We start from the raw sequence: 25,702 nt of genomic DNA, 5'->3' as shown, positions 1-25,702 counted from the left end.
TGTTCCTAGGATTGGCTGCCTTGGACAGTGGACATAAGACCTTCAGTCCCTGGGAAGAAATGGCTCCCACTGTAAATTTGTAAGTTGACTATTGAGTAAACTTATGGTTTTGCCTGATTCAAGTGACCTTGAATTCTGGAAACTTCTGAGATCCTGGTGAGCATAAACAATAAAATTTGGAAGGTGGTCAAGGGGATACTACCTATGAGACCCCTTGATAGGCAGCCACAGCCTTCCTCTGGGAAGGCACTGACCTCATCTTCAGTCTTTTCTTGCTTTCAACAGACAGTGCCGCAATATCCACTGAGGTCAAGGATTCTTTTTTTTTTTTTTTTTTTTAACATTTATTTATTTTTGAGACAGAGAAAGAGCATGAACAGGGGAGGATCAGAGAAAGAGTGAGACACAGAATCTGAAACAAGCTCCAGGCTCTGAGCCGTCAGCACAGAGCCTGACGCGGGGCTCGAACCCAAGGACCGCGAGATCATGACCTGAGCCGAAGTCAGACGCTCAACTGACTGAGCCACCCAGGCGCCCCAAAGGATTCTTAATCTGATGAGGCCAATGAGCTAATTGTTTTTTAAAGAAACTGTTTCTTTTCCATCAACCTTATTTCATTTTATTTGCCTTTGTGGAAAACCAGCTAAGACCACTCAGTGGTTATTCTTACCCACTCAGTGGCCTGAGGAGTGGGAGCTGCAGACCAGTCTTCAGTGGTAGACTGAGTGCTCCAGTCTTCAGTAGGGAACTGCTGAATAGGGACAGAGGAGACCTGCATGCCCTCAGACCAGTCTGTGACTTCAAGTTGAATCACATAAACTCAGGAGCTGGAGTAGTCCATTCACCCTGAAATTCCTCTTTGGTCACAGCCTTTTTAGCAGCAGCCTGCTTTTCCTTTCCAATCTCTTCAGGATCTCTGTATAAGTAGACATCAGGCATGACCTTCCATGGATGTTCATGGGAAATGGTGTCACACATGCACAGAACTCCCCAGGTCAGCATCAATTTTCAGACCCACTGAGTGAGCTCCCTTGTTATTGCAAGGAATGGCAATGTCCACATAGCACAGAGGACAGTCTCTGTTACACAGAACAATGGTAGGCAGGTTAACATAAGACACCTCTCTGAGAGGCTGGTGGTCAGTCCTTGGATTAGTAACCACGAGAAATCTCAGCTCCCAGAAGGCTGCCTGGATCTGGTTAGTGAAGGCTTTGGGAGTGAAGCAGCCAGCAATAGGAGTGGCTCCAGCAGCAAACTTCAGCACAGCTTGCTGGCCAGTATTCCTGGATGATATGACACTGACATGAGCCAGGTTTTCTTTTTTTTAAATGTTTGTTTATTTTTGAGACACAGAGTGCGAGTGGGGGAGGGGCAGAGAGAGAGAGGGAGACAAAGAATCTGAAGCAAGATCCAGGCTCTAAGCTATCAGCACAGAGACTGACACGGGGCTTGAACTCACAAACCGTGAGTTCATGAACTGAGCTGAAGTTGGATGCTTAACCGACTGAGCCACCCAGGCACCCCTGAGTCAGGTTTTCAACGGCAATAATGGCTCAAGCTGCCAAGAGAAGCTTCTCCTAGGTTCTCTTCAGATTCATGATGTAGATACCATCACTTTTCCTTTTGTAGATGTACTGTTCCATTTGGAATACCAACACAAGGTTGGTACCACCTAACTGGGTTCCTGCTGCAAGGAATTTGAGGGCATCCTACTCCTTCATTTGCTGGACGTCAAGGGCTCCAGACACTGTGAAAGTTTCCCTTTAAGTTACAATGGGAACATAAAACAACGCCATTATAGACCCCTCCCTGGGTAGCGCGGAAAGCCAATGACCTAATTTTAAATGAATGTTTTGTCAAGTCCCATTTACTACTATAAAAAGAAATTCACAGATAATAAACCACCTATATACATATTTTTAATATAACATCCTAACTATAAAAATAAAGAAAAATACTGTTAGAAGAGGAATATTTTGTAATAAAATTTTAATATGTATTAGAGTATATTAATGCTTGGGGATGACTAACCAGAAGATAGAATAAACTAGTCCATTGCTTTGAGATCACAGTGAATGTGGCAGAGACAAATGTAGACACAGACAGGTGTGTTGGCAACTCAAATACCAAGAACGATGTCACTGTCAGTGAGATACTTTTCTGAAATTATGACTATTGCTGGTAAAGTTCTGAACCAAACACAGTACAGTCTTCTCTTTCTTTAAAAATGCTTAGAGGGCATGTATGGAAAATTCCATGTATATTAAAACTATGCAAAAGTAACTTGTATTTCCAAGTAAAATGGGACTGAATTCCACATCCAGACAATTATAAACAGATTTTTGCACACAAACGTCCAGTGTGACTTTTGAAGGTTATACGGGACACACAACATTTCTTGGTTAAGGTGCCTGTGCTGCACACAATTGCACAATAGCATCTTTGGTTCCCTCTCACTAAATGCCACTAGTGCCCTTCCCAATAATTGTGGCAATCAAAAATGCCCCCTTGAGTTTCCAATACATCCCTCAGGGGTGGTTCCACTCCTGTTGAGAAACACTGAATTAAATCAACAGGACTCAATATGAGGGTCCAATTAGACAAATGTCCCCTGTCCCATGGCATAATCATTCCATGACCTGGCATCAGAAAACCCCAGCTTGTGGGGAGAAGGGACAAGGATGGATGGAATCTAGTTCTAGAAGGAGAAGACAGTAAGTAAGAAGTAATCAGGAAAGAAGTAAGAACTTAGGAGAAGAAACCAGGGTAATAGTTCACCTCTGGGATTTGGGCCAACATACAGGGAAGGGCCAACATAGAACTTTGGCTGCAGGGCCACCCATGTACCCAGGTTAGTTCTGGGTAGTAGTTATCCCAGACCTGGCTTAAAGGGAAGAATTTGTGGTCAACATGGGAGCCTGGATGTAGTCACTTGGTTCCTAGAACTTGGGTCTGGGTATGTGACTTATTTCCAAACCCCTTGTGCACAGCACCAGCCAGAAATGATTCAGCATTAGGCCTGGGCTTAAGTCTTCTCAAATCATAGCAGCTGAGAAGATGAGAAGATAGCAAAGGAAGGAAAGACCAACAGCCACCATTTATCAATGCCACACATGTGATTGGAGAGGGGATATCTATACAACATTTGATTTTCTTACATTAGAGTGTTTTTTGCCCTCACTTAAACTAATCAACTCTTTCTTCAAACAAAAATGTATGTTCAAGAGAACAGATTTGGGCATTCACAAACCATTTCACCCACCCCCACATCATTTATTTATTGGCTTCCTGTGGGTAGACATAAAACAGCTGCTTGGAACTCAGATTTGGAGTCCATTTCCAAAAGTGGGGTCATGAAGGCGTGGCCATAAATCAAGGCAATTGTTATACTGAATACCGCAATTTATAAGGATAAATACATAATTTTTCCTGGAGCCTGGGCTAAGGCCAGCCCTACAACCCATGCTTTGTGACTCAGGAGCCAAATAACACTCACACACACCCAATATTCCCTGAAGACCATCTCAACAGGATGATGCTTCATCTCCTGTGACCATTCCCAAAGTCCCATCCATGACAATTATCTAATCTCTGCTCAGAAATCAAATTATCCAATGCTTTTACTCTATTGGCTTGAGCAGGCTTCTTTGTGCATACAGTTCCTGGAAAATACAAAAAGATGCTCTTATTTCCATCACCACCCTTTCAAAGTTCTTATTACTTCATCTGTCCCACATTCATTAGAGTGGATGGTCATGAGAACAAGCTCGGCTTTATAGTGCTGGATAGAATGTATTAGCAAAATCGAGTCTTAAAAGACACAGAGAGAAATAAAAGCATTCTGTGCATGAGAAAAGATTTTCCATTTTAGCCTGTAAAAAGAGGGAAGGGACTAAAGAGATTATCTGCTATTACAAAATAATCAAGGAGATAGCTGACAATATTTTTGCCTCTTCCAGAAACTTTGATTCAATCATGCTTAAGATATCACTGAACTATACACCCAAGGTTCCAACTCATTTTGCTGAGCTCTCACTTGCTGTCTGACATATTCTTCCCTCCACTCTTCCCCACTGTCTCCTGATCCGAGGTCTCCTATCTCCCTGTAAACACTATCCTCTAAGCCTATCTCAGCCCCTGGCTTTTGATCACGTCCCTGGGTAGATTTCAGGTCAGTTTACATTTTGGTTGTTCCCTCCATGCCACCAACCAAGGATTTATACGCTTTTAGCTTAAGATCTGAGAAGCCAATGGAAGTAACTGCACAAGGCCCTCTACGAAAAGGAAGGGCATCTGTACCTATGTACTAATATATTTCTCTGTGCTTTTTTAAAATGTGAAGGTGTCCTTAGGATTTCCTTCCTGTGTACAGTGTCTCAATTTAATGCCCTAAATTGAGATCCACTTCCCTGCTCAGAAACTTTTTTTTTTTTTAATGTTTATTTATTTGTTTTGAGAGAGAGAGAGAGAGCAGGCTCTGTGCTGACAGTGGGGCTTGATCATATGAATTGAACTGTGAGGTCATGACCTGAGCCAAAATTAAGAGTCAGACACTTAACCAGCTGAGCCACCCAGGTGCCAGCCTGCTCAGAAACTTTTCATTGTTTCTCCTTTTGACCACAAAGTCAAGTCCAAGTTTGTAACGTAGTATTCCAGATCCTTTATGATCTGCCACCAACACACCTTTCCAAGAAATCAACCCTTCTAGCCACAATGAGAGAAGCAGTGGCCAAATGTGTAGCCTTTGGGCTCAAATTCCAGCTCAGTCACTTATAAGCACTGTCCTCAGGTAAATTACGTAAGCCTCTCTATGCCTCAGTGTCTTTGACTATAAAAATGCGATAATAATAGTACTAATTTGAACTGCATGAGAATCAGAAGAATTAATGTTAGCTGAGACAATGCAACAGCTGAGAACAGTGTCTGATACATGATAAGCATCATCTACTATTGCAATTATCTTTACTTACTACCTTCAACACACTTGCATTTTCCTATTTTTGTATCTTTTCTCAGTTACCAATTTCTGTAATGCTCTTTCAAACCTTCTCTCCACTCCTTTGAATTCTACCCATCCTTCAAAGCCCTGATGAGGTTTTTCCTTTTCTACAAGCTTCCCTGAACTGTTCAGTTCACAGTGTTTTTTCCTGTGTACCAACACACAGATTTTCTATTCTAGTAATTTTGCAAATGGTTACTTGTTGCTTCATGGCACTTCTTGTATCGCTACCTTGTGATATTAACTTAAAATGAAATATCACCTGGTCTCCCCCAGTTAGCTTTTGAGTCTTTTGAAGGCAGGGACTTGGGCATGTCTTTGTGTAGAGCTCAGCACCTGTGCATTGGCTTTCCAATAATACCTCAATAAATATCTGTTTATTTGACCTAATCTGATCCACAGGTTGAACGCAAGTTTGCTGGATGCTTTTGGAAGTGTGAGCTAGAGGCAGTGTAGGAGATGTGGAACCTTAGTTATTCACTTGTAGAGCATTTATGGGATGTCTGTGTAACATGTTCCACTTCCAACTTGTACCTGACAAGGTATCAGCCCCTTTGCTCCAGGAGGAGGCACCAAGACTGGTGGATGGAGATCCACTAGGATGAAATCAGGTACTGGGTTTGGCCAGAGGGGGTAGGCTTGGTGGCCAGAAGGGCGTTTAGAACAAAAATTTCGGTTCTCTCTCTTCCTACAGGATGCAGGGAGGCAAGGACACAGTCCCAGGGCTGGCTGCAACATAAGAAGGTCTCCTAAAGAGCAGTAGTTTCCACAAAGCAGTTTTGCAAATTCAGACCTTCCTTCCTTGGTTGCTCAGAGTTGCCCCTGGGTGGAAACCTTTGTCATCTAAGAGGGCCAGGGTGGGTAAGACAGGAGAAGGGCTAGTGTGGTATTGGGTCAAGACTTCTGGGTTCTAGTGCAGATTCTTTCACTAACTTCCTGGTTGGCTTGGACACTGATGTCATTGCCATTTTCTTAAGTCCCCTCATGTGTCAATGAGGTTGTTGGATGAATATGTAATAATCTCTAGGGTCCTGGTTCTCTGTAATATTGTATCACCCTAGAATTGTTCTCATAGTAGAGTCATTGTTATCTACAAGGTAAGAAACAGAGACCTCCTTTGTCTGAAATTCAGATTCTTCTGACCATTGAAACTCAACTGAGTCAGTCCCTAGGGTATGGGATGGTCTCATTTATTGGGAGTGGCCCCGCTTGCTTACAACAGTCTTGGAATCCTTTTCCTTCTCCACCAAACCTGGGAAAGTAAGGACTTGCGATACAGGGTAACGAAGAGGTGGCAGGGTAACAACGGGGCAAAGGTCTTAAACTGGGGCCATCTCTGTTTAACTAGTCAATTGTCCTTGCCTTTGGATTATCACTGAGTGTTTCCTCCCTGTAGCTCTGGTGAGAAAACTGGAGTCACAGTTGCTGATAAGTTCTAGGGAGATGAAGCAAGATGGCCCTGAGGTTTGGTGCCAAGTGAACACTGTGGTCAGAGAATGTCACTGGCCTTGGGCTCCGCCTTACTGAGGCATCCCCCAGGCACATTTACCCCTCCCACTGCCAGAAGGCACTCTCTCCTTCTGGGCACCCAGATGTCCTCAGCAGTGTTCCTTGGATGCTCTTGCTGCTCCTGCTTCACTACCACCCCTCCCTCTCAATTTAAGCTCATTACAGCCCCTCCCATGGACCCACCTCTATTCCCCAGCTAAGGCAGCCAGTCTGCCTGCTTTACTTACATCAGGATCCTGGGGTGTGAGATCACTGAGGTTGTTACCTCTTCATGCTTGTGAGCCCATCTTGTGCCTGGAAAATTATGTCGAGGAGGAAGATATTTCTGCTGTCACCATGGGAAACTGCTGTATTCTAGGATTTGGGAAATAGTGTGGCTGGCAGACGACTGTCTTGGACAGAACATGTACAAGGATACCAGTTCTTGTAGGACAAGTGGTCAAATGTGGAAATGGACATCTGTCCGACTACTTAGTTTGCTTTCTTTACTTTGCCTTACCTCTTCCTGGCAATGCAACAGCTTTGGCTAGGTGCTTGGCTCTGCGACAGTTATGAGAGCGAATGGGAAGGAAGAGAAAACACACAGCCTGAACCTCCAAGGAGCTTGCAGTCTGGTCAGGGAAGCAAGGCATGCATACATTTGCAAGAATTCATAAGGGTGGCTGAAAGTATGGGAATTTTACCTGGAGTCTATGTTGAGTTTCAGCATCTAAAAATTCCAAGTCTATCTTTCTGGAGAGAAGGTCCAGAATTCTCTGATTTCAAAGGCACACTGGACTGCTCACAAGGATGAGTAAATGAGCTCAAGTTAGAAGACCTGGGCTGGAGTTCTGGCTTTCCACTTGCTATCTGTGTGATAGCACATTGTCTGACTGCCCTGATCCTCAGTTTCTTAATCTCTAAAATGGGGGTAATAATTTGTGTCCTACCTCTCTCATAGCATAATTGTGAGGATCAAATAAGACAAGTGTGTGAAAGTGCTTTTGAAACCATAAAGCACCATACAGGTAAAAGGTGTCATAGCCAAGACCAGAGGACAGCCTCTCCAGGGCCATGCTCTGGAACCGCAGGGGAGCCGGACAGCCAGTGCCCAGCACAGCTCTCTGACTCTGTGAGCCCTGGGGCCTTGTCTACTGAAGGCAGGGCCTCTTGCTCCCTCAGCTGCATGGAAAATACTATCTGGCTAAACCTGGATTTTTTTTTAAACCTCTTCACTCTCTTCTTCTCCAGTCCCCATTTCCATTCCTTACCACCCAGCCAACCTCTATGAAAATGGTTTCCAAGTGGAATCTGGGTTTCAAGTTACATCACCACCAAATAATTCATGCCTTTCTGGAAGAGACCCAGAGATAAGTTGGGAACAACTTGTGTGGAAAATGAGAGGCCTGGTAGCCAATCCAAATATTGCGGACAGAATTTTTGTGAGCAAAGGCTTTCTAAAAAAACATTTGCCAAGATGGCTCACATCCCTGTAAGCAAAGATCAAGGTACAAGTTCATGAAACAAATGACACAGAGGCGGCTTAATGAAGGGTCTCTGGCATGTTGGTGAGAGGTGGGCCAGTGGGGACCGTGGGCCTTTCATCTGTCCATTTCTCTCTAGCTGCTGCTAAAGGCCTCTAATGCCATAAGAGTTCTTTTCTTTCCCAGTCTAGAAGAGAACCTGGGGAGCTAGCTCATCCAGGACATGCCTCTGTCTCTACCCTGGATGTTACCTGCAGCATTGTGGAACACAAAGGCTCTGTTCTTTCCATAAATACCTCTGGAGGAGAGTCACAGCCATGGTGACAGCCATCCTCTGTGACCCATTTTAGTGTTTAACAGTTGTCAGATCTTGAAAAGTGGGCCTCACAATGACCTTAAGATGCCATCTTAGCAGTTTTTGTTTATTTCCTGTTTCCTCTGGCTTCTACTGATTAGAGGAGGGGAATAGCCACTTCTCAAGTTTTCCACTTAAAAGTATGCCTTTAAATACTTGATCATAGTGGGCCCCCTTAACCTACATTTATCTAGACCTAATAATTTAAAAAACATTTTATGTGCTCACTAACTGGATTATAAACTTCTCCAACTGTTCTGTAATCTCTGCTACCTGACCTCCAGCTCCCCCTCCAAGAACTCCCCCGCAGTGCTCCCCTCCCCTTATTAGGCACCCACCTCTCTTCCCTTCCTAAGAACCTTTTCATCTTCAGTTCACCAACATTTGAACAGCTGTACAAGCACAAAATGTTTAATTTGGGAACAGAGTCTGTGGGAAGGAATGCTTTGTTAATTTCCAAAGTAACGCAAAGCCTAATTTAGAAACTCATATAGCAATTCTTTGGTTCTGGAAGTCACAGAGATTATAGATTGCACTGCAGAGGCAACCTGCCTCATGATGTTAGCACTTTGCAGTGCTGGGTTTTTCTGCAGCAGTTTCATTTTTATTCCCATCAGAGAGACAGTGGGTCACTCCAATAGAAGCATTTGCTCCCTGATGACAGGGCCTATGTCTTGTTCAGACTCTCTGTATGGCCAGGGCCTAGAAAGGGCAAGAAAGTGGTAAATACCTTTAAATTGCATTGCCTGTCTGTCCCCCTACTCCCTACTTTAGTCTTAAACTTGGTTCCAAACAGGTTCTGGAACTAGGAAGTGATGATGGTTACCAAGAATTGAGCAGGGCAGAGATAACTGTGATCTGATCGTAGCACCACTACCATCCTTGAATCCAGGAGGCTTAAAGAAAGTTAAGATAACAAGAGTTAAGGTACTGAAAGTTAAGGTACTGAAGAGTATCATGTCCTACCAGATCTAATATTAGAATCCACCTCTCAGGGACACATATGACTGGATCTTAAAAATAATGAGAACCTGGATAGAACAGAATAGATTTGGAGGTAGAGACTATAGCGTGTAGAAATGAGGATACATCACTGCCACTGCCATAGTCACAGTACTTAGGGCTGGAACTGAAATAGCTCCTGCTGAGCATCACTGCCCAGGAGCTATCTGTATGCTGTGCATGCTCAGGGTCCTCTTTTGGCCTCTCTGGGCTCCAGGCAAAGCTGCCTTCCATCAAATGCTCGGGGTGCTTGACTGTCCCAGGATGCTCTGGAACCTTAAAACATACACTCAGTTGCATTTCTTGAATCTCCAGGGCTCAAAAGCCCAGAAAAAAGAATTCAATCTTTTGGTTGTTACCCCACAGACTCAGATATACAGATTGTGTGATAAACTAAAGGTCCCTGAGGGTCAATCTGGAAAGAAATACAATGAGGAAGATCCCTGAGAGAAAGTCACCATGAATGAAGATACTGCGACAGAGTGGACCAGATCCAGTCCGGCACCTGAATACTAGATAATAAGAGGTTCCATGTAGAGTGCAAAGCTGAGTCCCTCTATTTCTCCCCTGGAGCCCCTCAACCCCTGATCCCACAAGAGTTTCATGTTCTGGAAATGAGGGGCTGGGTCTTATGTAAGAAACACTGTGTCACTAGAGGTTCAGCTATTCAGGTGTGGGCATCTTCTCTAAAAGACCTGGAAAACCTTGTCCTGTTGGTCAGGGAGGGAGACAACTACTGGAGGTCAGTAGTTGGGGGAGGTGGGCAACAGCTTAGCAGTAATCAATGGCAGTGGAGAGACTGCAGGGTGGCAAGGGCAGCAGGCCTGGAGGACAGAGACTAGAGAACAGACATGAAAGACGTGACTGCACAGCTAAGTAGTGGCAGAATTAACCACTTTTGTGGCACAGCGTACATTTTAATCAAAGTATTAGCTTTTGCAAGATCTCAAAATCTTTCAAAGCTCAGCTCTTGGGTGGGTTCATCTCCATTTATTTTTCATTTATGTGACTAGCAGACCTAGGATGATACGGAGAAATAACAAGAAAGAAGCACAGACAGAAACACAGATTCAGAGAAAACAAGAATTATAAAAAGAGGTACAAAGGGTTACTGAGAGAGTTTGAGAAAAAGGATTAGAGGTCGAACAGAACACAGAGGAAACAATTTGGGGGACAGAGGCAAGCAGACAGACTTATGAAATCGGTGTTCTGCGAGATGCTAGCTGAGTCCCCTACAATGATGATCAGGCCTTCCTGGACTCAGCCGGCCTGGATTAAGAACCCAAGAGAAACCACAAAGGTTCATTGTTTTGTTTGTGCGGAGTTTTGGCTCCAGGCAACCTCCGCGCCGGCGTTCTGACACACTGCCTGAGCTCCCCCTGCTGGCCGCTCTGCAGAATTTCACCATCTGGGTCCAAGCGGAATCGGATTACGTAAGCTTCTTGAGCTTTGCACATCCATGTTTTTCCTTTCCTTTTTTAAAATTAAAAAAATTTTTATTTCCCTAGTTCCTGGTTTCTCCGAAGCCTGCTCTTTAATGCTGGGTTTTAAATGCCCTGACAGATTGCTGGGCCCTAAATGCCCAGTGAAGGCGGTCCTGAGAGACCCACCCTAATGAGGGTACAGGCAGGAGGCTGGCTGAGCAAACATATTTAATGAACACGTGCCACATACAAAGTGCTGTGGAAAGGCCTGAAGGGAGCTCATTTGGCCTTTAGTCTTTTTGCCTGAAAAATGACTGCTAGAATTAAACCGGTCTTATGGGGTTGGGGTGAGGGTGCTCCAACCGGACCAGCCTTCCACAATAAGTCCTGAGAAGAGCCTACTGGGGCAGCAGCGATGGTGCCCGTCCTTCCTTTTTTCCCCTTCTCTTTATCCCCTTCATCTTTTCTTTATGAGGAAGAGGAATTGCAATGGCAAAACCCCTGGGGTGGGAAGGAGAAAAATACAAGTCTCCCCAAATGCCAAGCCGATTTGACTGCTAAGAATAGCTTTTATCTCTGGGAGGAAAGGCAGAAGACCTGGTTCTCTCTTCCCTCCAACTTAAGGTTGATTTTAAAGGGGCAGTATCCAGCATGGGAACACAGTAAGCCCTGTCGTTTCTAAAATGATTGAGTTCCAAGTCACAAAGCCTAGAGAGGGGCGATGTAGGAGGAGAGAACTTGCATCCAGAGGACTAGGGAAGGAGGTAAAGGTGGAGGCAAGAGGAAGATGGAAAGGAAGAGATCGAACAGGACACAGGAGTCTCTGTTACACACTGAGCCCTGGTTTCTGTGGTTCCAAGGAGACTGACAAGGACAGTGAGACTTATGGGGGGTGGCCTTGGGATGAGCAGTGGAACCAGTAGGGGCTCTAGGCAGTGGAGTCCCCACTATGGCTGTACTTTCGGGAAGGGGGACAGATTTCCAGAACTCTGGCTAGAATGTATGCTCATCATAACGAATCATTGTGAGTCCCCTCCTTCCCAGCTACTCAGATGTTAGAAACACAAACTGTGTCTCTAAAAATTAAGTTTTCTTTCATGAAAGTGCTGCATTTCTCTCAGGGAAGAAAGTTAAAATGTTCCTAAAACATGAGTTCAGAGGCATAGAGTTATTCTCAAGGACTCTGGATAAAAACATCGAAAGGATTCCTTCTCCTTTGTTACCTAAAAACTGAACAGATTTTTACTGCATTGCAGAAAGCAGTAATGGTCCTCAGGGAAGCAGTCACTTCTTTAGTCCCCTGTTCTGCCCTTGTAAAACCACCTTCCCTCCTCTACTTTATTTTCTTGCCTCCTGTCACCACTTCAGCCTTTTGCTTACATTGTCTCCTGGTCTCCTTAGGCTCTGACTTCCTTCCCCACTTATCTTTCATGTCCCTCCTGGATCTGCTTCCCTGGCCAGAGTGCCCACTTGGTTGCCATGTCTGCATGGGATCCCCAAATGTCTGATGCCCTGCAGCTTTCCAACAGGGCAAGTGGGATATCCCACAAAACTTGAGGAGAATCAGTCCCTGGGTCTTTCTTTACTCAAGGCAGTCTACAAACCACCTCTGGAAAACTACTAGGCAAGATGATAGCCCACAACTCATATTATGTTCTATCTCAAATAGCCTTTGCCCACTTCTACCATGGAAGAGTATTTTAGTGACTCATGAGCCAATAGGAACAGAAGGGTCTTGGCAGACACTGCATAAATACAAATAATGGTTATTTATCACAAATGAAAGTGGCTCATAAGTAACTGAAACTTACTTTTGAATAAAAGGGAAAAATCTACAAACATCAAAAAGTAAAAAAATAAAAGAGGAATACCCTGCAGAAGATGCCATTTCTCTGTATTGCTATAAGCTGAGTAAATGGTAGCAATTTCCTAAATGCTCCTGGAGAAGAAATGATTTTGGAAGAAATCTGCTCAGCGGCTCCATGTTGCAGGTCAGGGCCGGCTACGACCAGCAGAGGGCAGACTTCAGTTATAAACAGAAGCCTGCAGAGCAGTTGGTGGGGAAAGGGCAATTTAGGATTCCAAGGTTGTACCTTGCTTATTCCAGGCCATGCATAACCCTGAGATCATAGTCCAAGATTATGGACAGGATACAAGAGACTAGATTTCAGGGAATCAGTTATAAGCAGAGAATGACATGACTATAAATGTTCCTTTGTTTATAAGATTAAAGCCTGGTCAGAAGAGGCTGGTTCTGTGTACCCTTTCTGGGTGCTACAAGCTGCTGTTTAATGTGAATCACTGCAGTGACTGGTCCCCGTCCTGGGCCTGCCACAGTTACTCGAAGCTGCATGTTGTTTAGAGTGGAGATGTTTGGGCTTTGTAACTGATTTGGAAAAGCAAAGACTGTGTCCAGGATTTGGTGAAGAAGTTCCTGCTTTGATCGTTCCCTTTTGTTTAATGAATATAGAGAAACTGTATTCCCTGGGAAACAGATAGGAATGAAGACCATTAGAAATGATTCCTTAAGATTTTCGCCAGCCTATCAGTTCCACTTCTAGATAGATACCCAAGAGAAGTGAAAACATATGTCCACACAAAAACCGGTACATGAAAGTTCAAACAGCATTATTCCTCATAGCCAAAAAATGGAAACAACCCAAGTGTCCACTAGCTGACAAACAGATAAATAAAATGCAGTCTGTCTGTACAACTGAATATTATTTAGTCAAAAAGGGATGAAGTACTAATCCATGTTATAACATGAATTAACCTTGAAACCTTCATGCTGATTGAGAGAAGCCAGTCACAGAGGACCACATATTGTATGATTCCATTTTTATGAAATGTCCAGAATAGGCAAAGTCACAGAAATAGAAAATAGATTAGTGGTTGTCAAGGGGAAGGGGCGGGGGGAGAGACGGGAAGTGACTGTTAATGACTATGGGATTTCTTTTGGGGGTGATGAAGATGTTCTGAAATTAGATAGTGGTGATGTATAACTCTGAAAATACACTAAAAAGCACTGAACTGTACACTATAAAACTGTCATTAAAAAAAAAAAAAAGATTTTGACCAGGGCAGATGTTCTAGAGGGAAAATCAGAGCAGGAAATAAGGAGAAAATAGAGAGAATATTTGACTTCTGAGAGACCCAGACCTACCACCAAGCAAATATATATTATATATTATATATTATATATTATATATTATATATTATATATATATATTATACATATAGTAGTTCAGTGCAGGCAGGAAATAGAGGTAACCAAACCCGGTATAGAAAGCAAGGAGAATTATCCACAAAGCTGAACTGACCCTGTATCTTCTCCAGCTGACTGATTTGTAAAGGGTTGTCACCTTTCTGATTGTGCAGGCATGGTAACATGGGTGCTATGTCACTCAAGGCAAGAGGGCTGCATTTGTGTTGATGTCATGGTGCACCCCTGTGTGGAGCGAAATAAGGGAGAATTACACTCCTCAGGCTATGATAACAGGACAGACTTTCTAAGACCTCAGAAGCTGATGAGGAAGGAAGGTGATAATAATGAAGTCACCAGCTCAGCTCGGTGGGGGCCTTGTGGTCACACTTGAGTTCCAGGTATATAATCAGTAATGCCCACAAGAGTCTAGAAGCTCATACTTTGTTCTTTCTGTAGCTCCCACAGCACCTTGCAGAGGCTAAGCCCATGAGAGCCCTTGGTCAATACTTGCGAAAAGTGGAGGAAGGAAGAAATAGATGAGCACACAACTGAAAAGGCCTAGTGAAGTACCCTGGGATGACTGAAGCCATGCCAGGTATAGCCTTGGTCAACACACCAGAGAGGAAGTGGCCCTAAGTGAGAAAGACAAGAAGACATGACTTTGATCGCTCACTCTCTCAGAACCACCCACCCACAGATCACTGGGTCTGCCTTGCTGAGCCCTGAAGCATTAATCAGAGCAAGATCCCAGGCACACCTGAGTTTGCCCTTGTAATACAACATGCTTGACAAGTTTTTAATTTCTTACCTTCATCCAGTTCCTGGACATAAACTGCAATGTGTTACCATCCTTGTGTACTAGCATCCTTGTATCAGGATTTGCTTCATTTCTAAGATGTACTGTGAAGAAACTCTATGAAAGTTGCCTTTTAAAATTTGTGTTTACTGATTAGAAAAAAAAAAACAGCACCGTTTTGTTCTGTAATTGCTTAAGGTGACTGAGGAGAGCAATGATACTGGAGTATGATAAAATATTTTCCAGTTCTGTGTTTTTCTTCAAGTGTGGTCCTCTGGGTGAATGTTATACATTTTAGGGAACCTGGGACTATGGCTATGTCTTAAAAAAACCTGCTTAATTACAGATTCAGCCAAGAGATGGGAACTCAGTAACTAATTAGGTAGCTAGAGCTTCAAACAGGCATAGAAACCAGAGCTCATAACACTTCCAATTACATAGTAAAGAAGGGGTTAAGAACAACTGGCCAAATAACAGTTGTTTTTAATAAATTGTATAAGTTTGGTGGTAGTAAGAAGTAGATTTGGGAGTTCAACAGATCTGGATTTAAAGCTTGACCTTTTCCTTCAGTTTCCTTTAGTGATGTGCACCGATCACCTATGCACCAGGCACTGTGTTTGGCATTGATGACAGAAGCACGAACAAGAAAGTCTCTCTCCTGGGGCACCCGGGTGGCTCAGTCGGTTGGGTGTCCGATTTCGGCTCAGGTCATGATCTCACGGCTTGTGAGTTCCAGCCCTATGTCAGGCTCTGTGCTAACAACTCAGAGCCTGGAGCCTGCTTCTGATTCTGTGTCTCCCTCTCTCTCTGCCCTTCCCCTGCTCATGCTCTCTCTCAAGAATAAATAAACATTAAAAAAAAAATTAAAAAAAGAAAGAAAGAAAGAAAGTCTCTCTCCTGAGGGGGCTTACAGTCCCAACAGCTACATAAAATACTTGTTATCTTAAAGGAGATGCTAAGCCTCTCTGCATCTAGATCTGTCAAATGGGGAGAAATGATATCTAATTTAAAAGTTATAGTAAGCATTAAACTGAATAACAAACAAAATGTGTGGGACGTTGTATTTTAAAAAATGTTGCTTTTCTTCCCCTTATAAAAACTTGGTATCATTTTATCATTTGCTACCACATAGCTACTATTTTAATTGAACATTCCCAGTTTAAAATGAGACCACATGGCTCAAGGCCTTGAATGGAATCCCCAAAGCCAAGTCCATTAGGAAACATTTAGAGGACTTCAGGGTAATAGGTGTGACATAAATGTCTAGGATGGTTGCTGATCAAAATCCAATCCTCTGATGCATGAAAGGAGAGCCCTTTGCTCTTCTCTGCATCTGCTTCCCTCCTCCTTCTTTCCTTTCAACCTACAGCATCTCCATGTTGCTGCTTCTCTCTCCTCTACTACAGTAATTGTGCTCCCAGACCCTCTGACTCAGAGATAGAGGCCTCTGTTGTGAACACGCACAGTGCTGGCTGACCAGCACACTGGACAGTTCTCTGTCAGGGTTCTGTTGAATATTGACTTTTAATGACTCTAATGATTTCATCATTTTGTAGATTTTTGAAAAAAGATTGAGGGCTAGAGAGGTTGTGACTGCTCAAGGTCTCACAATGGGAAGTAGAGTCAGGAATCTGAAATGCCTCGTGCTCCACTGTATAAGAGCTTTGGTTTGGCCATCTCCATCTACCATGCATTTTAGATTCCTTTCTTACTATGCCAGTGTATTAAAAATAATTTTTTAAAGATACTAAGCTGTTGTAGTTTTAGGTTGTTTTTTCTAGAAGGCACAAACTGGTTAGATTTACCCTGGTATAAGAGGCCATTAGTTTAGCAAATCTACTTGGATTTTGTGACTGCCATGCTGAAAGTCCTAAAAATAAATGTAATAAAAGCTGCACTTGGGTCCAGCAGTCAAGAAGATAGAACTGGATTCTTTCCAAAGCCAGTATTTACACTTGGATGCCTCTGTCTTTCTCATTTACTTTAACAAGCTATTTCATGAGGTAACTTTATCTTTAAAGATACTTTTCATTTTTTTTTTTTTTTTTTATAAGGGGAGGTAGTTTTTAGGAGAGAGCAAGGAATTTAAACTCAAGAGGTTTGGGCTCTAGTCCCAGTTCTGCTGGGTGACCTTATACTAATCGCTTCCCCTCTTTGAGCCAAAACTCACTTGTACAACGTATGGGGTGGACTAGCCTAGAGGTTTTCACACCATGGTCGGTGGGGCTTAATGATTTGCAGATTATATTCTGGGCCACAGTGGCAGATCTAAAATGAAGGCTGGGAGTGGGAGAGGCTGGGGCTCCAGAACCACACTGTCCTCTCCTCTTCCCTCCCCTACTCGGAGCAGCATTCCTTTTGTTTGCCTTCCAGGGGGAGAGTCTGCATACGATTTTACTTGAAAGAAAGGTTCTACTGTTTCTTTAGCATTTAAAAATCATCAGCACAGCTCAATGATCAGAAGGAATCTTTCATGTTCTAACATTCTCTAGTTTCTAAGTTCAAAGATTGGCTCCTGATTTTTCTTTTTAGAGGTTTCTTTGCTGTTATGGACATACTCACCAATCACCCCTTAATTATAAACACTCTCTCTGCTGACCCCAGCTGACTGCTAACTATGTATTATGCAGGCTATAAAGATCCTGGAAATCAGCTTGTCTGGTAATCCTCCCCTAATAGCGTTGCGACCGGCAGGGAGGAACATTTGCAGCAGTGTTAATTTGCTGACCAGGGATTTTATTTATTATTATTATTTTAACTTGCAGGCATTTGCTCCAACCACTTTGGAAAAGACAGTTCCAGAATCATCCTCAGCCCTGGCTGGCACAGCAGTGCCCTCATTTGTATGCTGCCGCTTTGTCTCTCGAAGGGCATTCTGCAACGCCATTCCTCACCGCTCCCCACCGCGCTCAACAGCTATGCAGATGGGGTTTCAATCCTCTCCTGCACATTTCATTTTTCCGGCTGTATGTCTTGCCGTGTGCTCACTAAGTCACCTCTAAACGCCAGCAATCTTTGACTGCCGTGGGTGCCGAGCCAGACTGTGCAGCCCAGCCCTTCCTGGAGCACCCCAGCCCTTTCTGGTACGGATTTATTTCATACATGATGTGGATGCTTTGCCCAGAGTGGAGCAAGAGCAGTTTTCCTTTACAAAGAACTGATTCAGATTTTCATCTAAAATCCACTAGTGCTAAAAGGAGATAAAGCTTTACTTGCTTTGTCTAGTAGGAAATCAGCATTTTCTACTCACTGCGGGTCAGTAAGGTTCAAGAACTCTGCCAGATGAGTAAAATCAGGATATAGGATGGGGAAGGTGAACTGTGACTCAGGGCCTCTTATGTATCACACTGAGCGTTCTTTACCTCATTTAATCCTTATAATAACCCTCTTAGGTAGGTATTCCCACCCGAATTCGTGATGGGAAGAAACTGAGGCTTGGAGAGGTAGAATAACTTGTCTAACACACAGTTAGCAAGTGACAGATGCAGGTATTGAACTTTCTATCTGGCACCAAATGCCATGTTCTTTCCACTGCACCATGCTGCCTTCTTGATGAGCATGCTGACTCATTTGGGAAGTTATGTAAGCTTGTAAATCACATTGAGATTCCCAGATAATGTGACTGCATAAAGAACAAAGTATTGCCACAATAATTTTGGTGCACCAGTGGAGAGAGAGGCACTCTGCTGTCTGGGAAGGGTTATATATAACTATTCAGAGGTAAAGGTCTGCACCAGTGGAATCCAAACCAGGGGCAATCATTTGTCACTTCCCCTCCCAACCTGTTCTGTAAGTAAACAAGGTTTTAACTATAAACATATGAATAAAGCTATGTATTCATTGAACTCACAAGTAGTTCCTCAAAGTCCAACCCAGACTTTGGCCACCTGCAACAGGTATGCCAAAGGCACTCAGGATCATATGGTTCAGCACCACTCAAGGCCGTCACCTCCGTAAGGGGAAATAAGCAATACTGGTCTGCAGCATTATCCACATACCCTTTTTATTGAATAGGGAAGTACCTGAATCAGATTTGCACTTTAGAAAGTTATTCCTGCCTCTGTGAAGGAGAGAGTGAGAAGGGAGGCAATGTAGTGCTCTCAGTGCCCTGCCCTTGTCCCCTTAGCATTACTGTTATACATTGAAGGCCCATGACCCTCTGTGTTCTGGCTGGTAGTAGGCTTAGGCCATGCACAGTGCAGGCTAGAAGTGCTGGGGACTTCTTGCCCTTGAAAGCAGCCATAAGGCAATGACAGGTGGAGACCTGATGGATAAATAAGAGCCCAGCTCCCTTGCCTGTTGGTTGGGATAATGCTGAGGGGTATTCTGTACTGTCTCCCAGACTTGTCCAGTGGGATGGAGCTCCAGTGTCCTTCAGTGCTTGTTAATACATCCTGTATTGGCTTCTTTCACGTCCCTGTCTCATTCCCCAGCTCAGCTTCCAGGTCTCCTGGGATCACCTCTCCAATAAATTATTTATACTCAAATCCTTGTCTCAGGCTCTGTTTCTGGGAGGAACACAAATCAAAATCTTTCAATAACCTCAATGTAGAGATAGATAGCAGGGGCCCAGACAAAAGGAGTGGCAGTGGGAATGCAAAGGAGGGGATGGATATGAGCAATATTCACCCTGAGTTTTAGCTCTTCAAAACTGGTTAAAGGGAGTGCTAAAGGGGTGGGGGCAGGGGGAAAGTCTACAAGGACCCTGTTTCTGGAGCTTGAGCTCCTGGGTGGTTGCTGATGCCTTGAACTGAACCAGGGAATATATTTGGGGGTAAGAAAGTAAATCCAATTATGGATATGTAGGAGAAAGTGGCATCTGGCTCTGTGATGTCATTTGCAAGAGTGAAAGTACCCTCTTTGCTAAAAGCATCTTCCCAAACTGCTTACCATAGTGCTTGAAATTCTATATTACTCATTCCTTTGGCTTGCTTTTTCCAGAATCCTATTTTTAAAATGCTCCTGAGATTATTGATAATTTTGTTACGTGTGACAATAGCATTGTGGTTATGTAGGAAAAAAACCCTCCTTAATTGTTAGAAATACATCCTAAAGTATTTATGGGTAAAATGAAAGAGTCAGGGGTTTCTTTAAAACAATCCAGCAAAAAGAAAAGTGAAATGTACATGTAGGGGGGATAGATAAAATGACATTGACAAAATATTTCCAAATGTAAAAGCTCAGGATGAGTCTAAGAGGCTTATTGTATCATTTCCTCTACTTTGTGTACATTGAAAATTTCCATAATAAAAGAAACAAAACCTACCCCAACATTTTAAAAATGGGATGATGTCATTTCCGGAGTAAGGAAGATGCTTATAGGAATGAAAGAATTTAGAGATATTTACAGTTTCATGTTGAGAAGGTAACATAATTTGATAGAAAATCTGAGCAAGTGATGGTAAGGTGCATTTTAGCTGTCCTCAGTCAGTCACATATACATGAAACAAACCTCATCGCTGGGCTCTACCTTCTCTGCTTGGTCAAGGTACCAAGTGAGAGATCTGCTCAGCTGAAGATCACAATTATGATAACAGAACACAAACTGCTAGCAGTAAGTCCCTCTCTAGACCTCAAGAGCTTAAATTCATATGACAACATTTTTACTTAGCCATCTCCTTGACATTTTAAAAGTCACATGAGTTAGACTCTAAATCTCTCAGAAGCCCTGATTGTCTTTCAGGGGCCAGACTGTTGCTGCATTTTAGAAAGCCAGAGTCAATCCAGGCAAAGATGTCAACACTATCTTTTACCTGGATAGAGACCTTCTCTCCAAACTTGTTAAACCAGAAGCTATACTATTCCCACCCACAATAGGTACAGAGTTTCTTCGGGGAAGGAGTAGTTTCTGCTAGCTGACTCTGAAATTGAAATATTGGGTATCAGTAGCTTTCTTGAAGAGGCTTTTACCAAAATCTACGAAAAGAAATACAGAATGTTTTGTTGTAATTCTACCAACACTGCAGCCTGCAGTGCAGAGAGTCCTGAGCCAGACCCTTCAGACCTTGTAGAGTAAGAAACAGAACTTGCTCTTAAAGGAGAGGGAGAAAAAGACAATCCTAACATAGCTTGTAATACCAATAAAAATAAAAGAAGTGGTGTGCATTTTTAGGGAAGAGAAAAAATTACCTCAACTTAAGGGTCTTATGGAAAGGTTTCTAGAAGGTGGGGCGTTTGAACTGGACCTTGATGGATGTAAGATTTCAGTCAGCCATAGAAAGCAGGCAGGGCATGGATGGCCTTGATGGAGGAAAGACTATCAGCAAGCAAAGGAAAAGATGAACAAAAAGTCAACACTTCTTGTTCCAAACTTTTATAAATGCAAGTGGCCCTATGAACTAAGGAGCCAGGAGTCATGGCTTGGCCGATGGCTGCACTTTGTTTTGCTGAATATACATTTGGAAGCAGGTGGAGGAGGAGGCAGTTTGGCTGGAGGGGTTCTGAGAGCACACCTGCAGTGGGGGGAGGGGGAAGAAGAGGGATAAGACAGCTCCAGCTGCTGTAGAGACAAGGCTGGGGGGAAGCAGAGATGTTAAAGGGCTTTGTTATGGCATTTTACTTTGTAATGTACTCCCTCCTCTGTAACTACACAAAATCTTCAGTAAAAAGCTGTATTACTGATAATGCTTTTGGAATTGAATTTTTAATTCACAGTGGGGGCGGGGAGTGAAGAGGGGAGGAGTGGTGAGTATGGAGTATTACTAGAAGTAAGCAAGGGATGAAAACAGAGGCAGCAAGAGGGGTGAAGGTATATTTGGTTAATATATTCACTTTGAAATGAAGAAAGGAACTGGTCATTTAGCCCATTACCACTGCTGTGATGGGCCAGACACTGTGCTAGTGTTGGGATGCAGGGTGAGTCCAGCCTGCTGTGGCCTGGTCTTCAAAGAGCCTGCATTCTAATGGGAGGTGAGGCAGGGATTAATTAAATAATAAAAAATGTAAAATTAGGATTGTAATTAGTGTTGTAAAGGAGAGGTCTACAATGCTACAAAAGCTTGTAGAGCGATTTTACCTTGTTGATTAGCCAAGGGGTGATAGAACTGAGTGGGTTCTGCAGGATGAATCAGAGTATGGTGTGTAATATTTGAGGCAGAGTGAAGAGTAAGTGCAAAGGCCCTGGGGAAGGAAGGAACTGAGGAGAAGCCAGTGTGGCTGGAGCACAGACAGTGATGGGGAGCATACAGCCAAGCACAGCTGAAGAGGCAGGAAGCAGACTTTAGCGAGTCTTGAAGTCATGTAAGAGTTTAAACAGGGGTGCTAGGATAATGTGTATTTTAAAAGGTCACCCTAGCTGCTGTTTGGAAAAGAGATAGGAGTATGGTAAGGGTGGATGTAGGTAAGAAAGCCAACTAGGAGGCTATTGCTCTCCCCAAGCAAAAGATGATGATAGGGCAGCATTTTATACCATAGAAAAAAGCATGACATAGCCTCAGCTAAGCAGATCAACCCTCTTTTATGTTAAATTGACAAGCTGTAAGAAAATGTCACCTTATACTCTGTAGGCAACTTATTGTTCCTTTCAAGTACAAATATGTCCTTATGTAAGTGACTTTAGTAATAAGAACAGATATATGCTAAGACTAGGATGAAAAGACTGTCTCTGAAGGAGAGAAATGCAAAATGTAATATTCATGAGCTTTTGGATATGTCTACATGACAGATGTGTTTCTAAGTGTTCTGTATATTTTAAGCAGAAATCTTCTTTTCCTGGTTGGTTTGTATACAGCACACTAAATGGATGGAATGAGCGAACCATTATGTATGAGTTTCTTTGTCTTTTGGTAAAAATAATCCAGAGATGCATGTGCATTAAAATGTTTCCATATCACCTTCAGTTCACCCTGTGTATTCTAATCTTGCTCAAGGAGAAATGGACAAACCACAATAGCACTGGGAAATTATATGCACTTCTATATTGGAAATAGAGCAAGGAGACATAGACGAATAAAGAAAGATATAAGACACCTAAACCACCTAATTAAAAAACTTGATCTAACCTTGCACTCAATGACTTACAAAGTATACATTCTTTGTAAGCTTACATGGAACCATAATAAAAATGACTATGTATGATTAGAAGGCTTTGTTCACTTTGTAATAACTCATTGAACAGCATATGTATGATTTGTACATTTTTCTTTCCATATGTATGTTAAATTTCAAAAAATGGTTTGTTAAAAAAAACAATCTAACAAAAACTGACCATATAGGAAGCCCAAAGAAAGTCTCAATAAATTTCAAAGGACTAATATTATACAGTAATACAATTAAACAAGAAATTAACAGTAAAAAAATTGACGAAACAAAAAAAACTTCAGAAACTGAAAAACGTATTTCTAAATAACTTATCAGTTAAGGAAAATGCATAATAGAAATCATGAAATACTCAGAATTACATGAAAATGAAAATACTAAAAAAACATATGACTATATACCTAAAATTAAATTTATAGAATTATATGCATAAAAAATTATAAAACATAATATTAAAAATGAATGAGGTAAGTATTCTGCTGAAGAAACCAGAAATAGAATATTACAGTAATCTCAAGAAAAATAAAAGAAATAAGTATAAGAGGAAAAATTGATTAGGGATGACAAAATAAAAAATGGGTTCTCTGGGGGCACCTTGGTAGTTCAGTCGGTTAAGTGACCGATTTTGGCTCAGGTCATGATATCACAGTTCATGGGTTCAAGCCTCGTGTCGGGCTCTGTGCTGACATCCAGAGCCTGGAGCCTGCTTCAGATTCTAGGTCTCCCTCTCTCTCTGCCTCTCTGGCTCGCGTGCTCTGTCTGTCTGCATGTCTCTCTCTCTCTCTCAAAAATAAATAAACATTAAAAAAAATTTTTTTAATGGGGTCTCTGTAAAGACAAAGAAGACAAACTTCTAGCAAGATGGATGAAGAAAAAAAAGAAGCAATAAATAAACAGTATTGGTGCAGCCATTGTGGAAAACTGTATGGAGGTTCCTCAAAAAATTAAGATTAGAACTACCCTAAGATCTAGGAATTGCACTACTGGGTACTTACCCCCAAAATTAAAAACATTAATTCAAAGGGATACACGCACCCTTATGTTTATAGCAGCATAATCTACAATAGCCAAACTATGGATGCAGCCCAAGTGTCCTTCCTTAGATGAATGGATAAATAAGATGGATAAGATCCATAAGATGAATGGATAAATAAGATAAATAAGAAATGGATAAATAGTGCTGAGCAAAATAAGTCAGTCAGAGAAAGACAAATACCATATGATGTCATTCATATGCGGAATTTAAGAAACAAAAGGAGCAAAGGAAAAAGGGAGAGAAAGGCAAACCAAGAAAAACCCTCTTAACTGTAGAGAACAAACTGATAGTTACCAGAGGGGAGACAGGTGGAGGGATAGGAGAAATAGGGGATGGGGATTATCGGGGACACGAAAACAAACAATATTAATGGCAAAATGAGGATCATAATTATAAAAACAGTGGAGACTGAAAAAATCATGAGATTAGAAACTCTATAACAATTAAGTTTAAAACAAAATATTTAAGGGGCACCTGGGTGGCTCAGTCAGTGAAGCATCTGATTCTTGATTTCAGCTCAGGTCATGAACTCATGGTTGGGTTCGTGGGACAGATAGAACCCTCTGTGCTGACAATGTGGAGCCTGCTTGGGATTCTTTCTCTCGCCCTCTCTCTGCCCCTCCCTGGCTCACACATGCCCTCTCTCTCTCCCCTCTCAAAATAAAAAAAAAAAACATTAAAAGCAATAAACAGACATTTGAGAAAATTTAAATTACCAAACTTCATTCCAAAGGAGATAGAAAACCTGAAAAAAACCCCATCATTAAAGAAATTGAATTGATAGCCAAAAGTCTCTCCTGAAAATAAAAAGGGAAGACCCAGGCAGTTGACAGTTTTAAAAAGATAATTTACAAAGTCTTCAAGGAATACAGTTCCTGTCTTAAACAAACCATTTTGGAGAATAAAAAAAAAAAAAAAAAGGAAATCTATTAATCTACCACTTCTTTTCATGTAAATAAATTACCAAAACTGGACAAGAACAAAATAGGAAAAAGAAAATTATACAGCCAATTCATCAATGAACATAAATGGTAAGATCCTAAATAAAATGCTAATAAATTTAATTCAGTTTAATTATTTAATCACTACATTAAAAAACATATCATGGCCATGAAATAGTTAATTTCAGAATGCAAAATATTCCACATCAGAACAACCTACTGGCTAACAGACACATGAAAAGATGCTTAACATCACTCATCATCAGGAAAATACAAATCAAAACCATGACAAGACCACCTCACACCTGTCAGAATGGCTAAAATTAACACAGGAAACAACAGATGATGGCAAGGATGCGGAGAAAGGGGAACCCTCTTACACTGTTCGTGGGAATGCAAATTGATGCACCCACTCTGGAAAACAGTATGGAGGTTCCTCAAAAAGTTAAAAATGGAACTACCCTAAGATCCAGCAACTGCACTGCTAGGTATTTATCCAAAGGATACAAAAATGCTGATTTGAAGGGGCACATACACCCTGATGTTTACAGCAACACTATCAACAATAGCCAAATTGTGAAAAGAGCCCAAATGTCCATCCACTGATGAGTGGATATATCACTCAGCAATCAAAAAGAATGAAATCTTGCCCTTTGCAATGATGTGGATGGAGCTAGAGTATACTATGCTAAACAAAATATGTCAGTCAGAGAAAGATACCATACGATTTCACTCATATGTGGAATTTAAGAAACAAAACAGATGAGGAGTGCCTGAGTAGCTCAGATGGTTAAGCATCTGACTCTTGATTTTGGCTCAGGTCATGACCTCATGGTTCATGAGACTGAGTCTCTTATCTGGCTCTGTGCTGACAGTGTGGAGCTTGCTTGGGATTCTCTCTCTCCCTCTCTCTTTGCCCCTCCACCACTCATTCA

General features: G+C 42.2%; 1 pseudogene; it reads right to left on the bottom strand.

Annotated features, from left to right (window-relative positions):
- Window positions 1-643: 643 nt before the first annotated feature.
- On the bottom strand, window positions 644-17,640 carry LOC124527225 (40S ribosomal protein SA-like; annotated as a pseudogene).
- Between the last annotated feature and the right edge of the window lie 8,062 nt (window positions 17,641-25,702).

The sequence above is a fragment of the Lynx rufus genome, unplaced genomic scaffold, assembly GCF_022079265.1.
Source record: "Lynx rufus isolate CCGP_SWC_20201006 ecotype Redwood Valley unplaced genomic scaffold, mLynRuf1.p SCAF_5, whole genome shotgun sequence".
Taxonomy (NCBI): domain Eukaryota; kingdom Metazoa; phylum Chordata; class Mammalia; order Carnivora; family Felidae; genus Lynx; species Lynx rufus.
This window is presented reverse-complemented; position numbering and strand designations above follow the sequence as displayed.